Below are 14,342 nucleotides of genomic sequence, written 5' to 3' on the forward strand. Positions count from 1 at the left end.
ATTGAGTGTGTCTCCTCTTACAGCTGTGCCCAGTGATCTCATGTTGGTCGCTTAAAATGAGCCACAGGGGGAGTATTTACACCACGGAAATTGGCAAATGGTGTATGCAGCTCAGGGTTTTTTGTTGGTTTATTTTTTGTTTTACCAGCACACCACTGACCATCTCTCAACTTAGTGATAAGGATCAATTAAGATAGTGCAAGTAGGGGCTTCCCTGGTGACGCAGTGGTTGAGAGTCCGCCTGCCGATGCAGGGGACACGGGTTCGTGCCCCGGTCCGGGAAGATCCCACATGCCGTGGAGCGGCTGGGCCCGTGAGCCATGGCCACTGAGCCTGTGTGTCTGGACCCTGTGCTCCGCAACGGGAGAGGCCACAACAGTGAGAAGCCCGCGTACCGCAAAAAAAAAAACAAAAATAAACCATAGTGCAAGTAAATATCCTGTGTGAACTATAAAGTCTATAGAAATAATAGATATTATTTATTTGGATAGACTGTTACAAAATAGTCCCCAGTGAATCACACTCCTGAATTCACACTGTTGCATGGTGCCTTTCCACATTATATCTGGGCTGGTCTCGTGATGCGCTTGGTTCAGTACAATGTGACAAAAATTCCAGTCCTGGGCATTAAAGACAAGACAAGACACTTTCACTGTCTTGCTGTCCTGAGAAGCCATGACGCCCAGGCTAGCCTCCTTGAGGATGAGAGGCCTTGTGGAGAAGGAGGATGAAAGAGCTTGAGGGGTGCGGCCAGTCCACAGCCATTCTGACCATTTCAGTTAAGGCGACAGACGCGTGAGTGAAACAGTCACGGCCCTTCCAACCCCCGTCAACCTGCCAGCGGGCTGCGAATGCATCAGTGAGCCCAGGCCACGCCACTGCACCACACGGGGCAGAGGAAATCTCTCCAACCCAGACTGCAGAATTGTGAGCAAGTGAATGGCTATTGTTGGTTTAAGACACTCAGTTTTACGTGTGGTTTATAAACAGTGATAGATGACTCATTATAGTTACTATCCTATCAGGCCCCTCCATGTCTTCTCTTGTCCGAGTTAAGCTTTCCCAGATCTCTGGCTGGGCTCCATTCACCGCTCCTGGGATGGACACGCTGCTGGCTCCCAGTGCTCTGACCGAGCAGAGGCTGGGCCGCCTGCTCTCTGCTCTGGATCTTAGATAATCATCGCAGCGGAGGGTGAGCCAGAGCTCCTGGCACTTGCAGTTCACTCTGTGAGCTCATTCTCAGCCTTTGCGGTCAACTTAAACCCCCAGGCTGTGAAACTACGCTCTCCTATCTTGACATCTTTTTAAGTACAAGGTTTATAGCCGTCACCATTAAACTGTTTCACTTTCGACATTGTTATTTCAGCCTTTCGAAATCTGGACTCCAGTTTGATTTTAAATTTTGCCGTGACTGTAGCCTTTCCTTCCATGCACACATTCACCCGCCACACCCAAACACACATATATCCAGACACACGCAGAGCGAATACACACGAACACACATGCACGTAACAAAAGACAGAAACTCATTTCAGTGTTCACAGCAGCTGCCAGTCTTCCTAACAGTCATGACCCTTCACGGACAGCCTTCTGTCCTCTTCCCAGTCTCATCTCCTCGTCACTCCCTGTTTCAGTAGGAGAATCCACAGCTCTAACTGTGATGTAACCAAGTAGGGATTATTTTTCTCAGGTGACAAGAAGGTCAGAGGTAGGGCCTCCAGGACTAGAACAGAGGCCCCTTGGTGTCATCAGAGATCAGGCTTCTTCTGTGCTATTTTGCCATCTTCACGACATTCTCGTGGTCTCCAGATGGCTGTTCCATGCCTGAGTGTTGCCTACGGGATCCAGGCAGGAATGAAACAGGAAGGGGGAAAGGCAAAAGGCAAAAGGCAAGGGACACAGAGCCTGTTCCCTTTTACCAAGAAAACAACAGCTCTCCTGGAGGCCCTACCCGGGGGACTTCTAGTTACATTCATGGGCCAGAACTGGGTCACGTGGCCACCCCAGCTATGACGGAAACTGGGAAGGCAAATATTTGTACCTGGGCACATGGTCACCCTGAGAAAAAGACCTGGGGTTCTGTCAATAAGAGAGAAACGGAGAATGAATAATGAGTGGGGAAATAGCAGGCTTTGCACATTCTCCCACACATACGAGGAGTTGTCAACTTTGAGCGCCAGGCACATGCCAAGTTTATTGAAAAAAGGTTATGGGAAATGAGGAGATGTGGTAGATTGCAAAAAGCCCTAAAATCCTCCCTTCCTGTGTAGATAACTCTTTTCAGTGAGTCTAGCTTGTCCTGTGACTTGCTTTGACCAGTAGGACGTGGCAAAGTGATGTTACGCGACTCCCTGGCTCACACCGGGGAGTGTGAGCTTTTTTTTTTTAGCTTTTATTCTTGCCCCCTTAGAACTCAGTGCTACAGATGAAGTCTCAGAGCTCCTAGGAGGAGAAGCCAGGTACAGAGAGAGGCCCAGCCAGCACCGACCACCAGCCGTGGGCATGAGGCCATCTTAGACAGGACTGTCCGGCACCCCCCACCCCACCCCCTGCCAAGTATCTCGACGGCAGCTGCAAAAGAAACCCCAGGAGAAGCCCCTTGCTGAGCTCAGCCCCAATGGCTGACCCACAGAATCATGAGCAAATAAGCTGGTTGTTACTTAAGACACTAAGTTTTGGTGGGTAATGAAATAGATCATGCGTTTGTGGCATGCAGGTAGAACGGATATCGGTGGTGGTGTTGGATTCCTGGATGGATTTGGATCCGGTTTTCAAACTTTGTTCTTAGGAGCCCTGCATCGAGGGCAACAGGGCAGCCGATCTAACCACTTCCCATCCCCACCCTCACTTCATCCAGGGCGCCTTGCCTTTGTCTGTTTTGCAGATTTGGATTCTGTGTAATTTTTTTTTTTGCGGGGGGGGGGGGCGGGGCGGGGTGGCCGCGCAGCGTGGCACGTGGGATCTTAGGTCCCCAACCAGGGATCGAACCTCTGTCCCCTGCAGTGGAAGCGCAGAGTCTTAACCACTGGACTGCCAAGGAAGTCCCAAGATTTTATTTGTTTAAGGAAGTTTAAATAAGCCCTCAATTGGATCATCTCTAAGTTTCCTTTAACTCAAAAATGTTAAAGAGTTTTTAACAGGCATAGAGTTTTACTTATTTTGAAGTTGTGCTCCCACCCCCTTTCTGTTCCTTCTTCTTTCATAGTATCTCATTTACCACCCATCACATTTCATCATGAGGACACTTGATATTCCTTCGGTCACTTGCACCAAGTTCCCCCAGCCCCAGCACACAACCCTCTCTCTGCCCTTTGCAATCATCCTTAACAGGGACAGGGTCTCATGTCTTATCCTGAGAAACCAAGGCTAAACTAGGGGAGGTGGCAGGGTCTGTGTAAGTCTCAGAGAGACACACTAGATATGGTCGAAAGTGAGAGCAGAGGGCTCTGAATGACACTTGCCCATGAGAGCCAGGGTGAGAATTAGCCCTTTAATAGCCAACATTTTCTAGAGCCTTCCACGCGCCATGAGCCATGTTAGATGGTTGCTTATCTCATCAAAGCCTGACAACCTTGGAAGACAGGGCATACCGCCCCAATTTACAGATGAAGAAACTGAGATTAAGAAAGGTTAGGTAACTTGTATGGGGTCTCTCAACTGAAAGGCGGACTTATAAGAACTCAGAGCATGTAAAGAGTGATTATGAAAGTTTTAAGCCTTTTTTGTGTTATTGACTTTGAGCTATTTTGTTGATCCTTTATTGTTTAGTTAATTGAATTTATAATTCTTTTTTTTTTTTTTTCAAAAGAGACCCTGAGTCAGAATAGCCCTCTCAGGGTCAGACAATAGTAGAGAGCAGGAAGCCAGGCAGGTGCTGTCACCAGGACTGCTCTAGATGCCCCCGAAGTGGTCATACGTTACCACTGTCTACCTGAACCACTCCTCCGCCCAGTAGATGCGGTACAGGGCGGCTGTCCGTCACAGTACCCACCTCCCATACCCACCAAATATGAACCACCAGCAGTCTCCTAGCCACCTGACAATGCAATTGGCTCAGGGGACATGCTGGCCTTTCTTGCTGCCTGTGTGGATCATGCTCTGTGTAAACTCCAGGATTTGCTGCCCTTGAGCTGTGCAGTGAAAACGTGCACAGCCATAGCATGGGGTATAGCCATAGCGTGGGTGTACATCCAGCGCCTGTGGGTACTGCCATAGCATGGGGTATAACCATAGCTTGAGGGTATAACCACAGCATGGGGGTACAAGCATGGACTCTGGAGCCAGACTGCCTTGTTTCAAATTCTGGTTCTACCAGTTCATAGCTGTGTGGCCTTGGGAAAGCAGCTTAACTTATCTGTACCTCAGTTTCTTCATTTGCATCGGAGGTATTAATGGAACCTAAATCATAGGCTTTTTTTTTTTTAAACAGGGATAAGTTACTGTTTGTGACCTGCTTAGAACAATGACCAGTTACTTAAGTGCTGGATTCAAAAGAAAACATCTTGCATCTGTAAAACACACAACCCACGTGAGGCCAGCATTCTTTCCTGGGATTGATTTTCAGAAGTAGAGAAAAGCAGCTCTTTTTTCTACTGGGATTTCTAAACTGGGGCTTCTGGTGGCCATGATCCTCACCACGTGGCAAAGGATGTCTGCTGAAAGAGAATGAGGGCAACAGGCAAGGATACAGGGAGACAAGCAGAAAGGCGAGCAGGGGAGAGCCCTGCAGGCTGGAACAGCCGTTGCTGTGGCTCCTACAGTCCTTAGGCGCCTTAGGTCAGGGGCTCCAAATTCAAATGCCAGCAGGAGCCTGGCGGTCCAGGGTGGAAAAATCCCTTTTAATGGCAAAGGGAACACTGAGAAATCTTCCTCGACTGTGAGAAAAACAGTCGTGCAAGTTCAGGGTCAGTAGCACCTGGCCGCATGTGAGGGACGTCTCGGGCGTGGAGCGGAGAGTGAAGAACTGTCAGGCCTGTGCTCTGTGTAACCAGCATAGACCATTTTGCCACGAGAGCCCAGTATAGAATATCCTTGATTTTTTTCTTTTCTCTAAAAGAAGACGTAAATCTGTGACTCTCCGAGTCCATAAACGTTGGATCAGTTTTTTGTTTTTTACAATATTGTGCAACACATCTGCAAGCGAACGTGTCCCCCAGGTTGCTAGTTATCACCGTAGCAGTCCAGTTCCAGGGTCTCTGCCTGAAATCTAAATAGAACCAATGTCCTGGGACTCCAGGTCTGGGGTTCAACCTCTGGCAAAGCATTCCCTGCTCCACCCACACGTCAAAGCTGGCTCTGTGTAAAGGGATTCCCCATAGTCCTACGGATCAATCCATTCCTCCCCACTGTCCTAACCTCCTCCCTTTGGCTTCTTGCCCCCAGGCTGTATTTTTTTCTGTATGGGGGCAGGGGTGTGGTACTGATGGAGGAGGTCTGCCATCCAAAGGTAAACCCACAGCAGTTGGATGCTCCGGTGTTACTTGGGTTTTCATAGCTCCTGTAGCTGGAACCTGGGTGCCCAGGGCCTACAGCAAGAACATTCAGGGCCAACCTGGCAAGTGACAGAGGGAAGCTTTTCTGGAAGTCTCTGAGGGCAGGTCCATGGTGGCAGCCATCCAAGACCTCTGCTTCTGTCTAGCTGAATCATCAGCCCTGCTCCACTGAAACACTTAGAACAGGACAGAGTAAGGGGAAATGGCTACTTTAATGTGGGAAAAGCAAGTAGGGATTTCGGGCTCTCCTTGGAAGACTTTTTCTGCACTCTTCTTCTGGAAAGTGAGCCGTAGGAGGAGAAGCCTCTTGTACGCTCTAGCTTTTGTTGGTGCAGACAAAAAGAACCAAGAGGTAATTCTCAAGAAATACTCCAAGGGTTTTTAGAGACAGGGATTGTTTCTATGTGAAAATGAGAAGAGATCCTTAGACGCCTTTCAGAATACAATTATTATTATTATTATTATTTTTTTTTGCGGTACATGGGCCTCTCACTGTTGTAGCCTCTCCTGTTGCGGAGCACAGGCTCCGGACGCGCAGGCTCAGCGGCCATGGCTCACGGGCCCAGCCGCTCCGCGGCATGTGGGATCTTCCCGGACCGGGGCATGAACCCGTGTCCCCTGCACCAGCAGGCTGACTCTCAACCACTGTGCCACCAGGGAAGCCCCGGAATAAAATTAGATGAGAGAGGAAGCAAAGGACATGAGCAGTTAATGCTCCGCCACGCCATTTGGAGAACCTAGAGGGGCTTTCTTGGAAGCAGCCTCCAGAGGCTTCCCTTGACGACCCAGCAGCTGCTCTGTCCAGGGCACACACATTTAACTTCATTCACCTGGTGACTCTGGGGGGTGTGGCCCGGTACCTGAGAGGCCAGGTATTCTTGACTGGTCTCACCAAGGCAGACTTCCTCTCATTTATCGCTAAAGGACTTCTGAGATTTGCAAATGCTGAGTCCAGAAGAGAGAGATTAAGGCAGCACTTGGAACCCTCTAAGGTTTTACCCTAATTTAGAATCAGCAAGGATATGAGCACCTGGGCAGCAGGCTGTTGCTCTGCTCCCTTCTCTCATCTTGATCTCTCTAAATCCCTCACACAGGGCCTGGCTTCAATGCATGCTCCAAGAAGGCTGCTGAACTGAATTGGAGTAAGAGGCACAGGAAATGAATTCATTCATTCATCTGTTTGTTCATTAAGTGCTTCTGCACGCTGAGCACTGTGCCGTTGGAGTGGTTTCAGGCCCCCAGTGGGAACTCCGTGTGAAGGGCACGCCTGGAGCTGTGCGCCGCAGCACAGCACTGGATTTATGCTCCTCCTTTACTGGAGCAGAAACACTGAGCTCATGGCAAACCAGAAAACTGCAGGTGGGCCCCAGGGATACAGACATTGTTGCTGCTGAGGACACAGCTTCACAGGGGATGTGTCCACGAGTCAGGGAAGTTCAGCCCACCTCCTGCCAGGATTTGGGAGCATGTCAGAGTCTAGGTGGAGCCAGCCAACAGTCTAGATTCTTAATTCCTTGACATTCCAGGAAAGTTCCTGTAATTCCTGCAATATTCACCTGCTCTGTATCATGGTCACCTTTTCCCAGGGTCTCAGCCTGCTTTCTCCTTGAACTTCACCATCTCACTCCCTAAGCGTTGCCTTCTGCCCTGCCAGCTTTCCCTGCCTTTTGAGACTATACCAGTCCCTCTTCCTGGTCCTTTTGCTTCTGCTCTATAACTTCCCCACCCGCTCTAACTTCACCCGATAGTGGTGTGGGGAGAGTTGGACCATTGGAACTATGCTTTCCAGCATGTTCAATTCTTTGCACCCCAGGTCTTACCCCTACCCCTACCAGGGAAATCTCACACACAGTTTCCTGGTTTCCAACTTCAGCTGAGTCCTCAGATCCTTTAAAATAACTAGCGACACTTGGAAGGAGGGACCTAGGATGAGGGGTGAAGTGGTGGGAATGGATGAGCTCAGCCAGACACAGAAGAAGGGAGAAAGGGGTGCATGCTCGGTAATGTCAAAGGCTGCAGAAGGACTGGCTAGAATGAGAACTGAGGAACTGAGGAAAGGCTATTGGGATTGACCGTTACATCTCAGATGATCTTCGTAGGGGCTGTTTCTGCAGAGGGTGAATGCAGAAGGCGGACTGCAGCAGGCTGAGGAGTGAATGGGAGAGGAGGAAGTAGACACAGGAAAAGGAACTTCTTGAAAGGAATTTGGCTGGGAAGGGGAGGAGAGTTTTCAACAGCCTGAGTACAAGTGAGGTTCAGAGTATTAGAGGCAGATGAACCTGGAGTGAGCCCTAGTTTCATCACTTGGCAATTGCTTGAGCTTGGGAATGAATGTCACTGAATTCCCTGAAGCCTCGGTTTCCTCATCTATAAATGGAAAGGATATCTCCTACTTCACTGGGTTGGTGTGAGGATTAACCAAGGTAAGGCAGGTAAATCACCAGGCACCTGGCACATAGCAGGCACCCGGATCACCGTCTTTGTCACATGTGCAGGCTCATGGGAAGCAGCCAGTGGAAAAGGAAAAATTAAAGATGCTGGCAGGGGTGGTAATTGGCAGGGTGTGTCCTAACGGAGATGGGAGAGGATGAGGTCAACCTCCAAAATGGAGGAGGAACAGTTCTTCTGAGACAGGAGAGAATGAAAAGATGGAGATCAAAAATTGATGTGAAGGGACTGGAAGTTGTGATCTGAAGAAGTTGTAGCCTTTCTTCAGTTCTCCAGGCTCCCTTTCCACCTGACCAATCAAGTGTTTGATGGTTTTCGAGTCCGTAAATCAAGTCCATAAATAGACTGAACATCAGTGGTTTCTCACATGGTGTGGTTTCGCACAAATACCATCCTCCTGAGAGATCCTTCCAATATGTTTAAGTGTCTCTTAAAGTGTGGACCCAGAACTGAGCCTAAGCATTTCAGATACGGCCCTGCCCTGTGACAGGGCTCCCGCCTCCCTCTCTAGACACTGTGACTCTGCCAACCCTGTCAACGGCTGTTCGGGCTTCCAGCTGCTAGATCAGACCTTACACTGAGCTTGCAGTCCAACAAAATCTCCAGGCAGCTTCACATACAACACCACCGAGACGGAATTCCTTCTTCTTTCGTCATTTTTTTCCTTTTCACCACTAAGTACAACACTTTACTTTGATTCCCTTAAAATCTTATCTTCATCGTGACCCATCCTTCTAGTCTTTCAGATTCAGTTCCCCTGGCCCCAGAGCAGGAAGTTATATTTCAGACCTGTCAGGTGACTCAGCCGCATCTACACAAAGAGTCCTTGTTAGTTGCAGCCAAGCAGCTCTGATTTCCCCGGGGACAACCCGGGACTGTGCAAAGATAACTCTGGGTCTCCTGAATGCCCAGGAGGCTGTGCAGGGAGACAGGGGTTCACCTGAGCCAGGATGCGTAAGACTTCTTTGGAGAAGTGGGCCCCTCCCTGAGAACTTGAGACATAGCTTTCAGAAAAGGTTGTGAGTAACATCTACTTTCAAGTTCAAAACCACTCTTGGGAAATGAAACTAATTGTACAGAAAGGTCAATACGAATACATACTCTTCCTGGTAGCAGATGGAGGCAAGGTTTCCAGACAGCACCTACTGGTGCTCAGGAAATGCCAAATAAACAGAGAATGAATAAATAAGCCAATGAATGAATCAAATATAAACGTGGGTGATTTTGAAGCCCCTGTTGATGTAGGCTACGGTTTGCTGGGCACACACACTTGCTGTGCAGTGGGGACGAACGTGGCCCCAGGGTAGGGATCGTACTGCCCAACGTAAAGACTGGGAGGACGTGGTGCCCAGAGATCAAAGAGCTGTCTGGTGGCAGAGGAATGGGCTCTGGGAATCGCTGGTCTTTCCCCAGGTCTTCTGGCATCTTGTTTTCCTCTCCCATGGGCATTTTAGGCTGCCCTCTGTCCCCTCCCTTATCATGTCACCTGGGAAGAGCTCGTGTAAAGAGTAATGCAAAATGAAGCAGCCATTTTGAAAAGCCAGCTGTTTCACTCCTACATTCCCAAGAAAGGTTTGATGTCAAACCAGCTCTTGGGCAGCTCCACATGCTTCACAGCTATCTCTGCTTTCATCAGCACAGAGTGCAAGGGATGGAGGGAGCTGGGAAGAAACAAATGTAGTTGTTCTCAACTTGGAAAGGCGTAAACTGAGGCAGAGGCTCAGCTAGGGAGTGGGAGGTGACGGGGCAAACAGAAGACACCGTTGCTGCTGTTTCCAGGTGTCTACCTGCAACTCCCCAAGCCCTGACCCACGTGAAGTACATTGAATCCTCACCATCTCTTCCAGGAGACAGACGTGGGGATTTAGAAACCAGCTTCTTCAAAGACACTTACAATTACAAATGCAGGAAGCAGGACTCCAGCTTCTTTTGATTATTTTTTATTTTGTTTTGGTAATTGACATGAAATAAACAGTCATGAAATAAAACACAATTCTTTTTTTTTTAACATCTTTATTGGAGTATATTTGCTTTACAATGGTGTGTTAGTTTCTGCTTTATAACAAAGTGAATCAGCTATACGTATACATATATCCCCATATCCCCTCCCTCTTGCGTCTCCCTCCCACCCTCCCTATCCCACCCCTCTAGGTGGTCACAAAGCACCGAGCTGATCTCCCTGAAAACACAATTCTTATCTTCCCTATTAGACAGTAAACTCCTTGAGGGCAAGGATGCCATCTTTTTCATCTCTGTGATTCTCCATGGCTCTTAGAGCAGTCCCTTATACATAATAGATGTGTAATAAACATTTTTAAAAATAGTAATGATGACGATAATAAGTGCTTTTCTCACCCAGAAGTACTCAGGCCCATATTCTATTAATATTTACTGAGCCTCTACCAAGTGCCAACCAGCATTTTAAGCACTTTGCAAATGTTAAGCAGTGCATGAGGAGGTTGGGTTTCTTCCCTGAGATAGTTAGTTGCTTGGTTGTGAATGACCTGCCAGTGTGGCTATAGCTCTCCTAAGGTGCAGAAAGAGCTCTGGGATCCAACAGCCTTGCATGGAATGCCACAGTTCACTTATTCGTATCAAAGGGTAGTGAAATACATCAAGGAATTCTTCCCACTTAATTTTTTTCACTAAGAAAGCTACTATTGTGTGATCTCAGCTGAGACGAGGTCAAGTAGGGACACAGCTCCTTTGCCTGTTCTCTGGCTCCCTGGAAGTTTCCTGAGATGTTTCTGTGGATCTAATAGCATCATAAGTCCAGCTGTGCTTGAGAAACTGAGATGCGATTTGAGTCCTTATTCCCTAAGGACAGTGACTCCTGAATGGTCAAGACACAGAATGATGGGGAAGGTTCCCCCAGGTGGTCCCAGGCCATTCCTTAGCATTTGTAACAGGAGGCTGTTACACACACAACTGATGCAAATGGAACGAATTATTCTTTTTCCCAGCGGCCCTTGTTACCAAACGGAACTTGAGTCTGCTTGCCGAGCAGAAAAGCCAATTTACTGACACCAGGTTGTGGTGAAGGAAAATACATCATTTATTGCAGGCACCAGGCAAGGAGAAAGGGCAGCTCATGCTCAAAAGACCCTAACTCCCCAGTGGCTTTCAGGGAAGGGTTTTTTAGGCAACATCTGTGGGCAGGGCTGCAGTGTACATGACTTTCTTCTGATTGGTTAGTGGTGAAGTAACAGGGTGGTGTTCCAGGAATCTCAATCATCAACCTTCTGGTTCCAGCCAGTCTGGGGTTTCGGCCGCAGTTACCATCTTCCACCTGGGTGGGGGTGGGGGTGGGGTCTTAGTTTCTGTAAAACAACTCAAAGGTCTGTGTCAGATTGTTATGTATGTACCCTGAGGAGGAACTAGGACTCTGTTTTACTTTTCTTGCTTGACTACTTTTCCTTTGTTTCTGCATTCCCTCACTCCTTATGCCTGCTTTTTGGAGCCCAGGGAAGGCCTAGGAGACTATAAATCCTTTTTCTAAAAATAAGACATGGGGAACATGGAGGGGCTTTTGTACCTGGGAAGGCCCCGCAGGGTCCTGCTCGGTTCCATTCCCCCCCTTTCTTTGATACTCCTCAACCCTGAGGGGAATGGGGGAGGTGTTGCAGGAAGGGGGACTCCTTCCAGAGCCTAAGAGTGGGCTCTTGTCTAACACTTGGAAATGAATTGTCCGAGGAGACACATGTGCTGACAAAGCAAGAGATTTTACTGGAAATTGTTGCCCAGGTGGAGAGCAGCAGGGTAAGGGAACCCAGGAGAACTGCTCTGCCACGTGGCTCCCAGTCTCAGGTTTTATGGGAATGGGGTTAGTTTCCAGGTTGTTGCTGGCCAATCATCTTGTTTGGCCCATAGTGTGACTCAGGGTCCTTCTTGGTGGTGTGCACATCTCTCAGCCAAGATGGATTCCAGCGAGAAGGACTCTGGGAGGTTGATGGTCTCCTCCCTCTTTTGGCCCCTCCCGAATCGTCCTGGTTAGTTTCCTGGCAGCTGCGCCGTGCTCCTTACTGGGACCTGCTGTTGTGACACAACTCAGGCAAGCGGGCCTGGTGAATGAAGGCAGGTGGTTTCAGTCAACAGTTCCCTGACAGAGGGACAGGAAAGAAAATAAAGTTTTGGATAGAGAGGTTAATTAAAAACTCAGCAGGGGAGCTTGGTTTCAGGGACACTCGGTTTCACCCTCATTGGCATCCCCAGAAGTGGAGCAGTTCCTGTAAGGGGTTTTGCTCTGTCCCATCATAGGGTAACCTATACGGCAGAGACTCCTAGTATCCCCCAGTATCCATTTTACCTTTCTTCCTCAGGAGTGGACCCCCCAATATTTAGCAGGCACACGGAGTAAAGGGTGTCTTTCAGCCTCCCCTGTTGGTCGCGTCTCTGGGCAATGATGTAAGTGAACGTGATGTGTTGGGGTGGGAGGGAAAGGGGGAGCAGGGGCGGGATAATGGAAGGAATAAGCCGAATGCTGAGGATGGTGAGAAGGTGCCGTGAATAGATACTGGGTTCTTGACAACTTCCTGAAGCCTAGGTCCAGACTTTCTCTACACAAGAGAGAAATAGATTTGTCTTGTTTTAACTGTTCGGGGGGTGGAGGGTGGGGTCATTACAAACTGAATCTAAGTCTCACTGGCATCCGGTTAGGGCATGCGGCTGCTTGTCCCACTGAAGGTTTGAAGACTTCTGGAAGTCGAACACTTACTCCACGTCATAGGGGGGGATCCAGATCTCCATTTCTGCCCTGGCCGCTGCCATCAGCTCAAAACAATCTCAGGAAGGATTCATACCAGGGATCCTTGGGGAGAAAACCTCACTAGGGTCCAAAAATTCTGCATGACCAGAGCAAGTCTCTCAGAGACTCCTTTGCAAGAGTGTGTTGAGAAAAGCACAGTAGAGGCAGATTACATGGTTATGAGGGAGGGAGGGGAAGGGTTTTAATAAGCAGTGAGAAAAAGGCAGCATTTACAGACTCCCGCCTCTCCACCCGGGTTTCTGTTATTCCTTCCCCCTGCTTCTTTTTTCTCTCCTTTACCTAAAGAAACACATCATCTCCAATTGCTAGAAATCAGTTTACACATCAGCCAGCCAGCAGTCAGGTCTCTTTAAACTGAGAGTGAAATAAATTCCAATTCAAACGGACCTAAACACAAAGGAATTAATAATTTATCAGTTCATCTAACTAGAAAGTCCAGGGGCTCCACACGCAGCTGGACTGGGGGTTTAAACTGCGTCCTCAGGACTCTCTCAGCTTTGCTCTCCTCAACAAGGATTCCCCCTCCCCAGGCAGTGGCAAGAAGGCCACCAGGAGCCACAGGTTCACCTAGTTCCAGCCTAGTCAGCCCTGCAGAAGGCCACATCCTCCTTTCCAATGGTTTCAGTAAAAATCCTGGGACTAACTCTATGACTGACTTGGGCCTGGGCCTATCCCCGAACGCACTGCTGATTGACGGGCCAGACCGCCTATGCTGTGCGGCCCCGCCTGTGTCACGTGTCAGTCCTGAGCCTGGCTGGGGTCAACCTTCCAGTGAGCGGCGGCTGGGCGGTGCTACAAGAAAAGAATCCCGACGCGGCTGAGGAGCCAAAGCACAGCTTTTAAATCTGTTACATGCAGGGTCACCTCGTACCCAGGAGGTCGAGCTGGCTTACTCATTTCGGTGCTCTTCATTAGGGAGAGACCCAGGACGGGAAACTGAGGAGGAGTGGGGTGGGGCGTGGAGCTTGTATGGGTAGGAATTTGGTTTTTTCCAAGCCAAAAGCTAAGAGGGTGGGGCAGTGGCCTTGGAACGAGGTATAAGCCTGTCTTCTGAATCCTAATTGCTTATTTTAAATGACGGCCGATCTCCGTGGACCCAAGAGCGGGACGTAAAGAGCAGTTCGGTGGGGTGAGGATCCTGTGCTGATGTGTCCAGGGGGAACCCCAGCTCCCTGCAGAGCCGGCCCACAAGATGGGCAAGTAGGTCTCACCGCACTAGCTACGCAGGGAGCGCAGCTGTCAGCATCACAACCACCACCTCCCCCAACCCTGCTCGGGGACTGGAGGCTTCAGGAAAATACCTAGATGCCCCACCTCAAGGAAAGCGCTGTAGCCTCCACCGCCAGAAGTGCACTGTCTGCTTCGGAAAGTCGCCTCAGCCCACATTTATGGATGTAAGGATCAGAAAGGCAACCACTGCCCCGCTCCCTCAAGGAAATCATCCCTAACGACATTCTCTGTCACTGTCGCCTTCTGAAACAGGCATTCACTTGGCTGGCCTATCCGAGGAGCAAGCTGAGACTTAGACCTGCCCTTTAGGGGATGTGCACAGGGTTGCAGGGACTTTTCATCATTGTGACCACCCCCCCCCCCCAATAAAAATGACCAAATCTGCCCTTAGGTTACCGGCAGAGAAG

This window comes from Pseudorca crassidens, chromosome 1 (assembly GCF_039906515.1).
Source record: "Pseudorca crassidens isolate mPseCra1 chromosome 1, mPseCra1.hap1, whole genome shotgun sequence".
In the NCBI taxonomy this organism is placed as follows: Eukaryota; Metazoa; Chordata; class Mammalia; order Artiodactyla; family Delphinidae; genus Pseudorca; species Pseudorca crassidens.